Genomic DNA, 13,020 nt, shown 5'->3' with positions numbered 1-13,020 from the left:
TGTGTTCATCAGGCAGAAAATATGCTTTGTTTAAAAATATTACTTCAATAAATGTTTTACACACGGATTAAGAAAATAAATTTGGTAGCCATGAGGGGAGTTCTATTTAAAGCAATTTACCACAATCACAAGCTTTGAAGTAATTTGAATGTGTTTTTGATGTACTTTCTTTTCTGTGTTACTTAAGTACTGTTTACGCTTTTCATTCCCTGAATATCTGAGAGCATGAATAAACTGGAACTTGTGTTAAGCCTAAGACTTTTTAAAAAAAAATAGTTGTCACCTTTCCAAAGAAAAATAGCAGAATCTTCCTTTAAAATAAGTATATCATATATAGTTTTCCACAAATTATGATAGTCACACTGTACTTCCTGATAGATATTTACTTTATGTGCTCCAGTCTTTAGAATGACAATAAAACTACTTTTTAAATAAACTTGTTTATGAAAGGTTTTATAGATACACTTGAAATCATCTAGCACTAAATAAGCAAGCTCTGAGACGAATGGGGTTGAATGTACATTTTGTGTTATATGGTTCTTGACTGATGTTTCTACAGAAGGGATTTTCTTTAAAGAATTGATCATAACCATAGCCATAAGCATACACACTTGCTTCACAGCTGTGTGGTGTGATCTAAGAAATGAGTCTGTACTGGAGAGTGAAATATATGAAAAAATCCCCTCAGCTGTGCTGCATTCTTACAGTCAACATTTCCTAAAAACAGGTTTTTTGTGTGGGTAAGAGTACAATTTAATAGTAATAGTAGTTAAAAAAAAAAACACCTGCAGTCCTAGAATTGTTCAGCACCTGGCTGCTTCCTGTTTAGCGCCTGACATAGTAAATAGAGACACATTACAGACCCCATAAACAGAGCCTCTGGATTTATAATATGACAGTGAAGATCAGAATACATCAGCAGATCACATACAGGTATCAAACAGGCCTTTAAAAATTCTGTCATTTTACTCCGAGATGAATCTATTATGAGCTGGTACAACATGGCAATTAAATGATTATAGAACAGGTGGCATTCAACAGCACATGAAATGCCATACATCAATCATTCCAGAACAGAAGTCAACTGAACCATTTAGTTAAAATGTAAGACTGAATATTAATATTTTAAAGATATGATTTAGAGACCTCTTTTTTCCCCTCTCAACTTTTTGATAACAAAAGAAAAGTGGAGAAAATTGAGAGTTGAATTACAGAAGATGTATTGTGCACAAGATGGTGTTTTATGAAAGTTACTGCAAGCCTTGGATGAACCTGTCTCTTTTGGGGCTTTATACCATGATCATTACTGTCAAATTCAACTAAAGGCTTGTTTCAGATAAATAAGCAAAAGGCTGAGGGCCAAATTTGCTACTGGTGTAGTGCAGTTATTTCAGCAAAGTACATGGCCCTGAATGTTTACCTGAACATTGTCCAAACAATCTGAACCTCTGAGGAGTTTGAAGTTGGTTGGAAAACTAAGATTATTGGTATTTCCTGCTTTTGGTCATGGCAGAAATAACTAGGAACTCTTTCTCCTTGTTTTTCAGCTCTTCTTTTGTTCTCAGCTGGAACCAGAAATACAACAAACAAACAAAACACATTTTTTAAAAAGAGTTTGCCAGACTCTTTAAATCTCAAAAAACCTCACTACATTTGAAATCCAGGCCACATCTACACTTACAAATTTAGAGCGGCACAGCTGTACTGATACAGCTGTGCCTCTGTAAGAATGCTTATGTAGCTGTGTTATGCCAACAGGAGAGAGCTCTCCCATCAACATAATAAAACCAGTTCAAGGAGTGGCAGTACTAGAGCGTCTGTATGCTGGCAAAACGTATGTTGCTCCGCGGTGTGTTTTTTCACACTCCTGAGTGACAAAAGTTTTGCTGGCATAACTGCCAGTGTAGACGTGGCCCAAGGTGAAGGTTTGTGTCAGCTCTTTCCGGTTCACCCCATTGTTAGTTGTCTCTTAGGCTTTGATTCCGCAAATTCTTATGCAGATGAATAGCCCATTACAATTAAGTGTTTCCAGGAGGATGGCCTAAAGCGACAATAACTACACTGTGTGGACTGTAAGATACTGCTGAAATACAAGAATCCTTCTTAAAAGATACATTTTTTTTATAGGTGTGAATCAAAACTCTGGATCTGTACACTCCAAAACCCTGAGTGAGTAATATTCGATTTGAATATAAGTATTGCTGTTTGGGCCCCATCTCTTTTAATTCCATCTTTGAACAACCATTTAAGGGAAGTTTTGTCATATAATTATCATTGAACATAATAGCAAAAGATCATTAGTATAGTAACAATAATGTCACTACCCAAAATTGTAATACAAAACTAAGTGATTGGGCAACAAAATGGCAAATGAAATTTAATGTGGATAAACGTAAAGTAATGCACATTGGAAAAAATAACCCCAATTATACATACAACATGATTGGGGCTAATTTAGCTACAACAAATCAGGAGAAAGATCTTGGAGTCATTGTGGATAGTTCTCTGAAGACGTCCACGCAGTGTGCAGCACAGTCAAAAAAGCAATGTTAGGAATCATTAAAAAAGGGATAGGGAATAGGACGGAGAATATTTTATTGCCCTTATATAAATCCATGGTACACCCACGTCTTGAATACTGCATACAGATGTGGTCTCCTCATCTCAAAAAAGATATACTGGTATTAAAAAAGGTTCAGAGAAGGGCAACGAAAATTATTAGGGGTTTGGAATGGGTCCCATATGAGGAGAGATTAAAGAGGCTAGGACTTTTCAGCTTGGAAAAGAGGAGACTAAGGGGGGTTATGATAGAGGTATATAAAATCATGAGTGGTGTGGAGAAAGTGAATAAGGAAAAGTTATTTACTTGTTCCCATAATATAAGAACTAGGGGCCACCAAATGAAATTAATGGGCAACAGGTTTAAAACAAATAAAAGTCAGTTCTTCACACAGTGCATAGTCAACCTGTGGAACTCCTTGCCTGAGGAGGTTGTGAAGGCTAGGACTATAACAGGGTTTAAAAGAGAATTAGATAAATTCATGGAGGTTAAGTCCATTAATGGCTATTAGCCAGGATGGGTAAGGAATGGTGTCCCTAGTCTCTGTTTGTCAGAGGGTGGAGATGGATGGCAGGAGAGAGATCACTTGATCATTACCTGTTCGGTTCACTCCCTCTGGAGCACTTGGCATTGGCCACTGTCGGCAGACAGGATACTGGGCTGGATGGACCTTTGGTCTGACCCAGTATGGCCATTCTTATATTCTAATACAGTTCTTGTCACCAGCCTCTTTGCACTGCTGCAGTGAATACACTATTTCAGTAAAATAATGGAAAGTGTGTGATGTACAGGGTGTTCAGGACTTCATTTTAGGTGAAATCTGAAAATGGCAAGGCTATTAGTAGCAACCACCAATCCATTGTTATGATAAACAGTCTCAGTCTATGTTGTCTGACTCCTGGATACATCGGAGAGCAACTCTCTCCTTGTATGATATTGCCCTTGTTTGAGAGCAAGTCATATCCATTAGTATAAATAGGAAGAGGCTGGAGGCACGATATTCTCAGCTCCAATATAGAATTTACCATTACTTAACTTACCTGCCCCCCGAGTCCTACCAGCTCTGTCTGGGACATGCAGGACCTCAAACAAGAACCTTTCTCCCGTTTTTTCCTCCCCTTGGGTGCTGAGGGAATTGGAGTGAATGCTCAGAGCATCTTTGATTTATGTCTGTCTGTCTCTCTAGAGTAATTTTCACTTCTGTGTCACCTTTGGATCTTTAAGCTTGTTACATTCACTAACTGAACCACACATCACCCCTTGGAAATTGGTAGATATTGTGTCCATTTTAGAGAATATATCTGTCTTTTGGGGTTTTCCAGTACTTTTTCACCCCATCCCCATCTTTCGAGTTGTATTTTGTGTGTGTGCTGCATCGCTACACACACACAACATCCTCTGATGCTGCTACAAGAGCAGTTCCTCAGCTCATGCTACAGCAGTTTTCATACATCAGTAAGTCATTTCACTTCGCCCAGCTGACTGAGAGCATCAACTTCATGGCACAGTAGCCACTGGCAGCCCATGACCTTAGATTCTCTTCTAATGCTTCTTGAAATCTGCACTGGCTGACCTGCAAGTAAAATAAATAAATAAGGATAAACTGCTCTGCTTTGGCTCCCTGTTAAAGCAAAGGGGGAAAAGTTGGCCCTTTAAAGTATGCATTTTTTTATTTTTAACTAGGAAAAATTAGCATAGCAAATGCTGTTCCGCGGGGGAACTATTCTTCTTTTTAATAAATATTCTGGGACTAGAGTTACACATTTAGCAGGCTCCAAGTTTCCCCAGTTATAAATCATCAATGTTCCATATGGCACAGACACTATTTGAACTGTGTACCCACTGGAAAAATCTTTATAGTCTTTTTCTGAATGCTTTTCCCCTGTCCCCTAAATTTATAAATCACATTGTCAGTTTGGTGAGTTCTATTTATTTTCCAAATGTTCATCTGTTTGGAGTGAGAAAAAACCTGGCCTTGCCTAAAGCTGTATTATTGAAATCATTCCTAGGGTTGTGGGAGGGTTGCAGTTATAAATGGCACACTTCCAGTTTTGAATGGGCTGTACTGTTAGCAAATGCTTGGGTTTTTAAATAAGTGTATAAAACATTTGTTCTTCTACCTAAAAATAATAGCTTTTAATTTGAAGTGTAAGACTCTGATCTTGCAATTGATAGAGTGCTGGTGGACGGTTGGAATCACACGAACCCTTGTTGGGCTATATGCAGGCATGGAAATCCGTCTGCTCAGTATCAGTTGCAGGATTAAAGCCTGAAGTTGCTAGGCTATCTGCCTTGTTCCATGCTGAACTGACATGTCTGTCACCAGTGACCAGCAATTGGCCCAGAAGGCCCAGCTCAATCGTCGACTTGTTACAGTTTCAAACAAGCACCTTCCTGATTTCTCCCATGCTGCCCCTCATGCTTGGGAGGAGCTCCATGTAAACATCCCCATAGCTACCACATTATCCTCCTTAAAACGCTTCTTGGCCATGAGACTTATGCAAAACTTGACAGTAGTTAGCTGCTGGTGTGCTAAGACCACTCCCTATCACCTATATTGTCTTGTGGTTTCCTTATGCCATACCCATCTGTTGTCTCTTGTCTTACAGTTAGATTGTAAACTCCTCAGGACAAGGCTCATCTTTTTGTTCTACATTTGTACAGCATCTAGCATTGTGGGGAGTCATAACTAGGGCTTCTAGGCACTATGGTAACACAAACAACAACTAATAATAATACAGCACTCTTTCAGAAGAGGTCCTTCAGGATGGTCCGTTGGCAGCGATAGGAAGCCTTTTAAAACTATTTCAGGGCAAAAAGATACGTCTGCATTTATTTAGGCATTTTTAAAAAAACTTCAGTCACTCTTTATTTAATAAAACACTCACGTTGCAGATGAAGTCTTGGCACAATTATCATTTCCTCCTGCCTTGAAATGGATTGAAAAGTTGATTCCCCTGTAGTTTCTGCAAGCCACTCAGTATGCTTCACTGAAATGCTGTGCAGCTATCATGGTATTACTCATATTGGAGGAGCTTGTTTATGTTACACTCTGCCGCCTGCTTTTCTTACTGCACCCTCAGCCTTCTGAATGTGTAACTTATACAACCTTATTCCACTTTATAGACTTGCTCCCTTTCGCACCTCTGAAATTGGCTCATCGGCCATTCTCACACTTGTCAGCTTTCTTACCCCTTACTCCTACTCTTGGACAACTGGGTTAAAAATTCAACCTATTATCCTAGTTGGAGACTGTTTCATGGAGGAGGCTGTCAGCTGAAAGTAATGGGGTGATAAAAGTAGATTCCCTAGTATAAATATGCATTGAACCACTGTCTTCTGATTCTCTGATGCACTTGCTCTGCTGTAATCCCCTATTAACATTCAGATCCAGTTCCAAACTTCATTCTTTTTTACTGAGGGCCCAGAACTGTGCCTGGATACCCTGAAAGAGAATATAAAGTATAGAGTACAGATTTGGTATACAGAAGATGCCAATCCTTGCATCGACAGTGTTTACAATCTAAGCCTCCGATTGCAAACCTCTTACTCCTGTTGGTGAGAAATTAATTGCATGAGTAGTCCACTGAAATCCATAGAACTACTTGTGTTGTAGTAACTGTTTACAAAGAAGAGTTGGAGGTTCACTATCTGGCATTAAATTGATACAGGAAGGACGTGGGAAGGGGAGACGATGAAAGCAATCTGCTTGCGATGGTGAGAGGCATGTGGTCTGTGGTTTTTAAAAAGAAATACAACCCACTCTTCCCCATTCCTCTACCTTCTGCTATGTGTTCTGGGGCTTTGTCTGCCCTCACATTCCACAGCTGTAGTGACAGAAATGATTGGTCATTTCTGATTTTTGGATAGTTGAAGGATTCTTGACATTTCCCTTAGGAAATCAGGAGACCAAAGACTCTCATATGTGCACCCATGGTGGTGACACAGTCCCATTCTGATTCATGAACAGGTATCTTGGTCCCTGTAACATCAAGATGGTATCAGGAAAATTGCCATATGGATGGACATGGCTTAGAAAATAGAAATAGATCTATGGTGCTACAAAAAAGCAGTTTGTAAATAAATCGCATCTCTTAGGGAAAACAACAAATAAACTGGACTAAAATGCATATGTTGCAACAGGTAAATAGGCCGGATGTTGACAGAGGGTATAATCTAAAAATAAAAATAAAAAATGAACCTTTTATTTTCATGTTATCAGAAATGGTTTAAAAAATTAAACTAGACTTGTATTTTTTTCTATTAATCCCAAAATGCATGTGCTCTCCCTGCAGCTTACTAGCAAAAAGACATTGGGCCCCCAGAGCTTGTTTACACAGTGACAGGTTTCAGAGTAACAGCCGTGTTAGTCTGTATTCGCAAAAAGAAAAGGAGTACTTGTGGCACCTTAGAGACTAACCAATTTATTAGAGCATAAGCTTTCGTGAGCTACAGCTCACTTCCTCAGATGCATATCGTGGAAACTGCAGCAGGCTTTATATATACACAGAGAATATGAAACAATACCTCCTCCCACCCCACTGTCCTGCTGGTAATAGCTTATCTAAAGTGATCATCAGGTGGGCCATTTCCAGCACAAATCCAGGTTTTCTCACCCTCCACCCTCCCACACAAATTCACTCTCCTGCTGGTGATAGCCCATCCAAAGTGACAACTCTTTACACAATGTGCATGACAATCAAGTTGGGCTATTTCCTGCACAAATCCAGGTTTTCTCACATCCCCCCCACCCCCATACACACACAAACTCACTCTCCTGCTGGTAATAGCTCATCCAAACTGACCACTCTTCAAGTTTAAATCCAAGTTAAACCAGAACATCTGGGAGAGGGGGTAGGAAAAAACAAGAGGAAACAGGCTACCTTGCATAATGACTTAGCCACTCCCAGTCTCTATTTAAGCCTAAATTAATAGTATCCAATTTGCAAATGAATTCCAATTCAGCAGTTTCTCACTGGAGTCTGGATTTGAAGTTTTTTTGTTTTAAGATAGCGCCCTTCATGTCTGTGATTGCGTGACCAGAGAGATTGAAGTGTTCTCCGACTGGTTTATGAATGTTATAATTCTTGACATCTGATTTGTGTCCATTTATTCTTTTACGTAGAGACTGTCCAGTTTGACCAATGTATATGGCAGAGGGGCATTGCTGGCACATGATGGCATATATCACATTGGTGGATGTGCAGGTGAACGAGCCTCTGATAGTGTGGCTGATGTTATTAGGAAATAGCCCAACTTGATTGTCATGCACATTGTGTAAAGAGTTGTCACTTTGGATGGGCTATCACCAGCAGGAGAGTGAATTTGTGTGGGGGGGTGGAGGGTGAGAAAACCTGGATTTGTGCTGGAAATGGCCCACCTGATGATCACTTTAGATAAGCTATTACCAGCAGGACAGTGGGGTGGGAGGAGGTATTGTGTCATATTCTCTGTGTATATATAAAGCCTGCTGCAGTTTCCACGATATGCATCTGAGGAAGTGAGCTGTAGCTCACGAAAGCTTATGCTCTAATAAATTGGTTAGTCTCTAAGGTGCCACAAGTACTCCTTTTCTTTTTACACAGTGAGTTACTGGGCCAAGGTGTGAATCTACAGCATACCACCTTGCTGTGCAGTAACTTGCCATGTAGATAAGCCCTCAGCCTGCAAGCTGCTTCAAGTGGGAAAACCCCTGCTCTCATGCAATGCCCCACTTCTGTGCAGGAATGAGGTTCTACCTTGGCAAAGTTCATTGCAGGATCAATGTTTTAGGCCTCCTTTGGGAAGGAACATATATATACACAAAAAAGAGCTAAACAACAAATTATTGGGGAATTTCCCATTCATCTTGTAACCAGCCCCACCACAGGTTGTTGCTGTGTATGTTGTTGTGCATGAATTTCCTCTACATGCTTTGTAGTATGTCCTGTATACCACTAACACACACAATTACTTCCAGAGATCCATGCACTCGGCTCTCCAGGCTTGATCATTTGCTGGGTTCCTGTAAATACCCAGGCATTTTGAGTATGACAGATGATGACTTTACTAGGGCCACCAGCAACCGAAGTGCCCAAACTCCCTTGGCAAAATGATTTATAAATACTAAAAGCGGCAGAGTCCTGTGGCACCTTATAGACTAACAGACGTATTGGAGCATAAGCTTCCGTGGGTGAATACCCACTTCGTCGGTAGTGGAAATTTCCAGAGGCAGGTATAAATATGCAAGCAAGAATCAGGCTAGGGATAACGAGGTTAGTTCAATCAGGGAAGATGAGGCCCTCTTCTAGCAGTTGAGGTGTGAACACCAAGGGAGGAGAAACTGCTTTTGTAGTTGGCTAGCAATTCACAGTCTTTGTTTAATCCTGAGCTGATGGTGTCAAATTTGCAAATGAACTGAAGCTCAGCAGTTTCTCTTTGAAGTCTAGTCCTGAAGTTTTTTTACGGGGGGGGAAGGATAGCTCAGTGGTTTGAGCATTGACCTGCTAAACCCAGGGTTGTGAGTTCAATCCTTGAGGGGGCCATTTGGGGATCTGGGGCAAAAATTGGGGATTGGTCCTGCTTTGAGCACAGGGTTGGACTAGATGACCTCCTGAGGTCCCTTCCAACCCTGATATTCTATTCTATGATGGCTACCTTTAAATCTGCTATCTGTGTGTCCAGAGAGGTTGAAGTGTTCTCCTACAGGTTTTTGTATATTGCCATTCCTAATATCTGATTTGTGTCCATTTATCCTTTTACGTAGGGACCGTCCAGTTTGGCCGATGTACATAGCAGAGGGGCATTGCTGGCACATGATAGTGTATATTACATTGGTGGATGTGCTATAAATAGTAAAAAACCAACCCAGTATATCCAAACTCAGCCAGTAGAGGCAGTCTAATTCAGGGGTATAAACGTAACAAAGTCTTGATTGGTGTGGAGGGGCTCCATTCGCCTGCTGAACACATGCAATCACATCTATGCCATGCCCCCTGCATGCATGGCAGTATGCTGTACTCAGCTATGTCTGACACCTTCCCAGCTTTAGGTTGTTTTGCTGCCAAGGTCTCAGGCTATCTGCTACCCAGCGTTCCTTCCAGAGCAAGCTCTCAGATGTGCCTGTGGCTCCTATTTGCTGGCAGCTTCTGAGCTTGATTTCCTCTAAACTCAGGATGTTACTTCCTTTTCTTGTACTCAAGCCTAACGATTATGGAACCCTGAATTGGCTGGATGTTGCATTGAGGGACACTATGCCCTCCAGCTCATTGAAGGGGAAGCGGTCAGTAATGTGCCAACAGAGTCGTGACAATATCAACAGGAAGCTGCAACGCTGCATTCCTAGCACCAGCTTGTGCTGTGGGAGGAAATCAAATAGCTCTCAGATGCCCCCTGATGTGCCCTAAAATGATGTTTGTCACCAAATGGTGCTTTTTGGCTTCTAGCTTGGAGAAAAAATCCAGACTGGTAAAATGACCCTGCTTAGGTAGGAGTGCCAACTGGCTGCTTAGTCTCCTTTCAAAATATAAGGGCAAGAGGAGAAACCAGCTCTGCTATGTATGCCTGGTACTTAGATACTCCTCTCGCTTTTTCACTTGAGACTCCATATATGCTTTCGAAGAAGAATTTTAATAAAATTAGAGTACTTTTTAGTATTAGCCCTTTAACAATCGCTGTCTTTTTCTTTTCCATCCCACTCCAAACTCCTCCCCCTGCTTTCTCATCTGTGCTGGCTTTCCATCACAGGCAGGGAAATGAAACTTGTGACTTGCCTGCTTGGGGGTGGGAGGGAGAATTGTGGAATAGTAGAAAAGGGTGGAATCAGTAATCTTGATTCTAAGGCTGAGTAATCTCTCGGACCCTCATTTTCTGGAGCATATAGGGCCAACAAAAATTCTCTGTCTCAAAGCAGTGACTTAGAGGTGAAAAGAACAGGAGTACTTGCGGCACCTTAGAGACTAACAAATTTATTTAAGCATAAGCTTTCATGAGCTACAGCTCACTTCATCGGATGCATTCAGGTGAAAGGCTCTGTCCCCCATCATCAACCCCCAAAATGTTGTGCTGTGAATATTATATACAATAGCAGTAGGATTACACTGTTTCATATAATCTGACTGATGGTTGTTTTAAAATGTTCTTCGGGACAGTTAGCTGGCAGTGATTCACAAATAGCTAGAGAAATCATACGTACTGTACTCTCCGCCTTATATTATAACATCCCTTCTGAATCAGAGGATAAGCTTTCCTTTTTAATAAACAGTTTCTCTGGTGGTTAGGAAATTGCTCTCTGCAGAATACCATCACAGCTGCGAGTCTATCTGCAGTTGGATAGAAGTCTGTTCCGTCAGATAAATGGCTAGGCCTGAATAGCCCTTTTGTGTTCGGAAACTCTTCTGGGTGGAATATGGAACAGATTTTGAACAGGAAAGGAAAGCATTTCAGGCCAGATGGTTATTCTGATGGAGCCATATTCTGACTGGTGGAAAGAGTAATATTGTTTAGGTTAATAGTTACATCAGCACAATTAAAATAAAATAAAACAAACAAACACCACAACAGTTATGTTAATGGAGATCCATGATTGTGCTGGACCCTAGGAAATATGACAATTTCTACTAATATGCAATGGAACATTGTTAATGTAGTATGATAAAATGCTGTTTCAGTGTTTCAAAATTTCTTGAGTGTAGAGAATGGACCAGATTCATGTTTGTGAATACAGTTATTTGTAAATCAACATACATGTAACATATACTGTGACAAAGTTCCGAGCCTGTATTGGTGGGTCCTGCACTTCCGGGCAGATTCAGTGGCTTCAGAAACTTACTAAGGACCCAATTTGACCTTCCTTTCACAGTGTAGCTGCAAGAGTCACAGCCTATTGAGTTACTGTCATCACAGGCCAGTATGGGGGTTGGGAAGGGGAAATACTGCACAATCTCTCTCGCACCATAGAGCTCAGTAAGCACAGTTCAGCATCCTGACTGGACTGAGGCCTGCTTTCCCCTCTCAAGGGGATCTGTAGAGCATGGGGTGGGGGGGGGACCCAGGCCCACCCTCTACTCCGGGTTCCAGCCCAGGACCCTAATAGTAGCAGCTGTTGGTGGATTTCCCTTCACCACTGCAGCCGCTTTGATTCCCTGGGCTACTTTCCCCATGGTCCCCTTTTTCCTAACATCACCCTTGCCTCAGAATACAGCAATGCTTCCTCACTTCCAGCTCCTTTTACCTGGACTTCTCCCCAGGGAACTGGGAAGGAGAGCTGTTAAGCAGTATGAGTGAGATCTTGATTGGTTCCAGCTGTCTTCATTAGCCTAACAGCCTTAACTGACCCTTTGCCAGTTAATTGGGGTCAGGTGCCAGCATTAGCCTAATGACCTTAACTGGTTAAGTGGCATCAGGTGTCTTGATTGGCCTGGAGTAGCCTTTGTTTGGCTATCCAGGGAACAGGGACCTGCTCATTCTAAGGCTGATAGACCTGCCTTCGACTACTCTCTTATCCTTCTGGTCTGAGTCTGTCACAATACATATGTGTTTTTATATGTGTGATCTGGGGTAGATTTAATGGGTCTATTATTTTGTTATGTTCCTTTGTATTTTTTTCTTTATAAGATGTGTAGTTCTATATATGTAGAATCCTGGAGAAGGGTTTTCCAATAAAATGGCTTGTTTACTGGTTTAAATTGGTGGTGCTAGAATGGGTGGCCCCCTTCCAACTCAGAGATGGAAATTTGCTTCAAGTCTAAACAGTGAATATTATAGTATGACTAAACTATGACCAAATCTCATCCCTAACTGCATTAGATGAAGATTCCCAAGGAAGAACCTAAGAAACCTAGATATGTTTTATATATTCAAATTCTGTAAGTATAGAAAAAAGGAAATAAATGTAGACATGATCATTACCTGCAAAGGGTCTTGTTACACCAAAATTATAAGAAAAATGTGATGGAAAGGGAAATATGGATTGTGTGGTGAATGCATACCTGTATTGGGTACACAGGGAAGGGATTTGTTTACACATGTTGTTGCCTGGTCTATTGATTATGTATGAATTCCCAGTTAATATTCTGTGGTTTGGCATGACCAGACCCAGAAATATTAAAATTATTACAAGGACCCTGCTATGCACAGAAACAATTCCATTTAGGAAAAGCATTCTGTCCTTGTAATGTTTTATTGAGCACAATTAGCAAAATTATAAACCCTTCAACACAGCAAAGAAGGTAAAGATAACATAAAATGAGCATATGTGCATCCATATACTCACACAATCCCTTGAGGAAAAACCCAAAGTGTTAGTCATCATCATCATCCTCAACATCCTCACTCTCTCAATGGTTATCATCCTAGCATCTCCCAGGGCACGTAGACCAGGACAAAGCTTTTATAATGTTTTACACTGATGCCCACTCTGCCTAATGCATATTTGGTAGGGATTTCAGCCCCTTTTCCTTATCTATATTTCCTCACCCTAC

Source organism: Lepidochelys kempii, chromosome 3 (genome assembly GCF_965140285.1).
Source record: "Lepidochelys kempii isolate rLepKem1 chromosome 3, rLepKem1.hap1, whole genome shotgun sequence".
Classification (NCBI taxonomy): Eukaryota; Metazoa; Chordata; order Testudines; family Cheloniidae; genus Lepidochelys; species Lepidochelys kempii.
Note: the sequence above shows the minus strand (reverse complement) of the source record.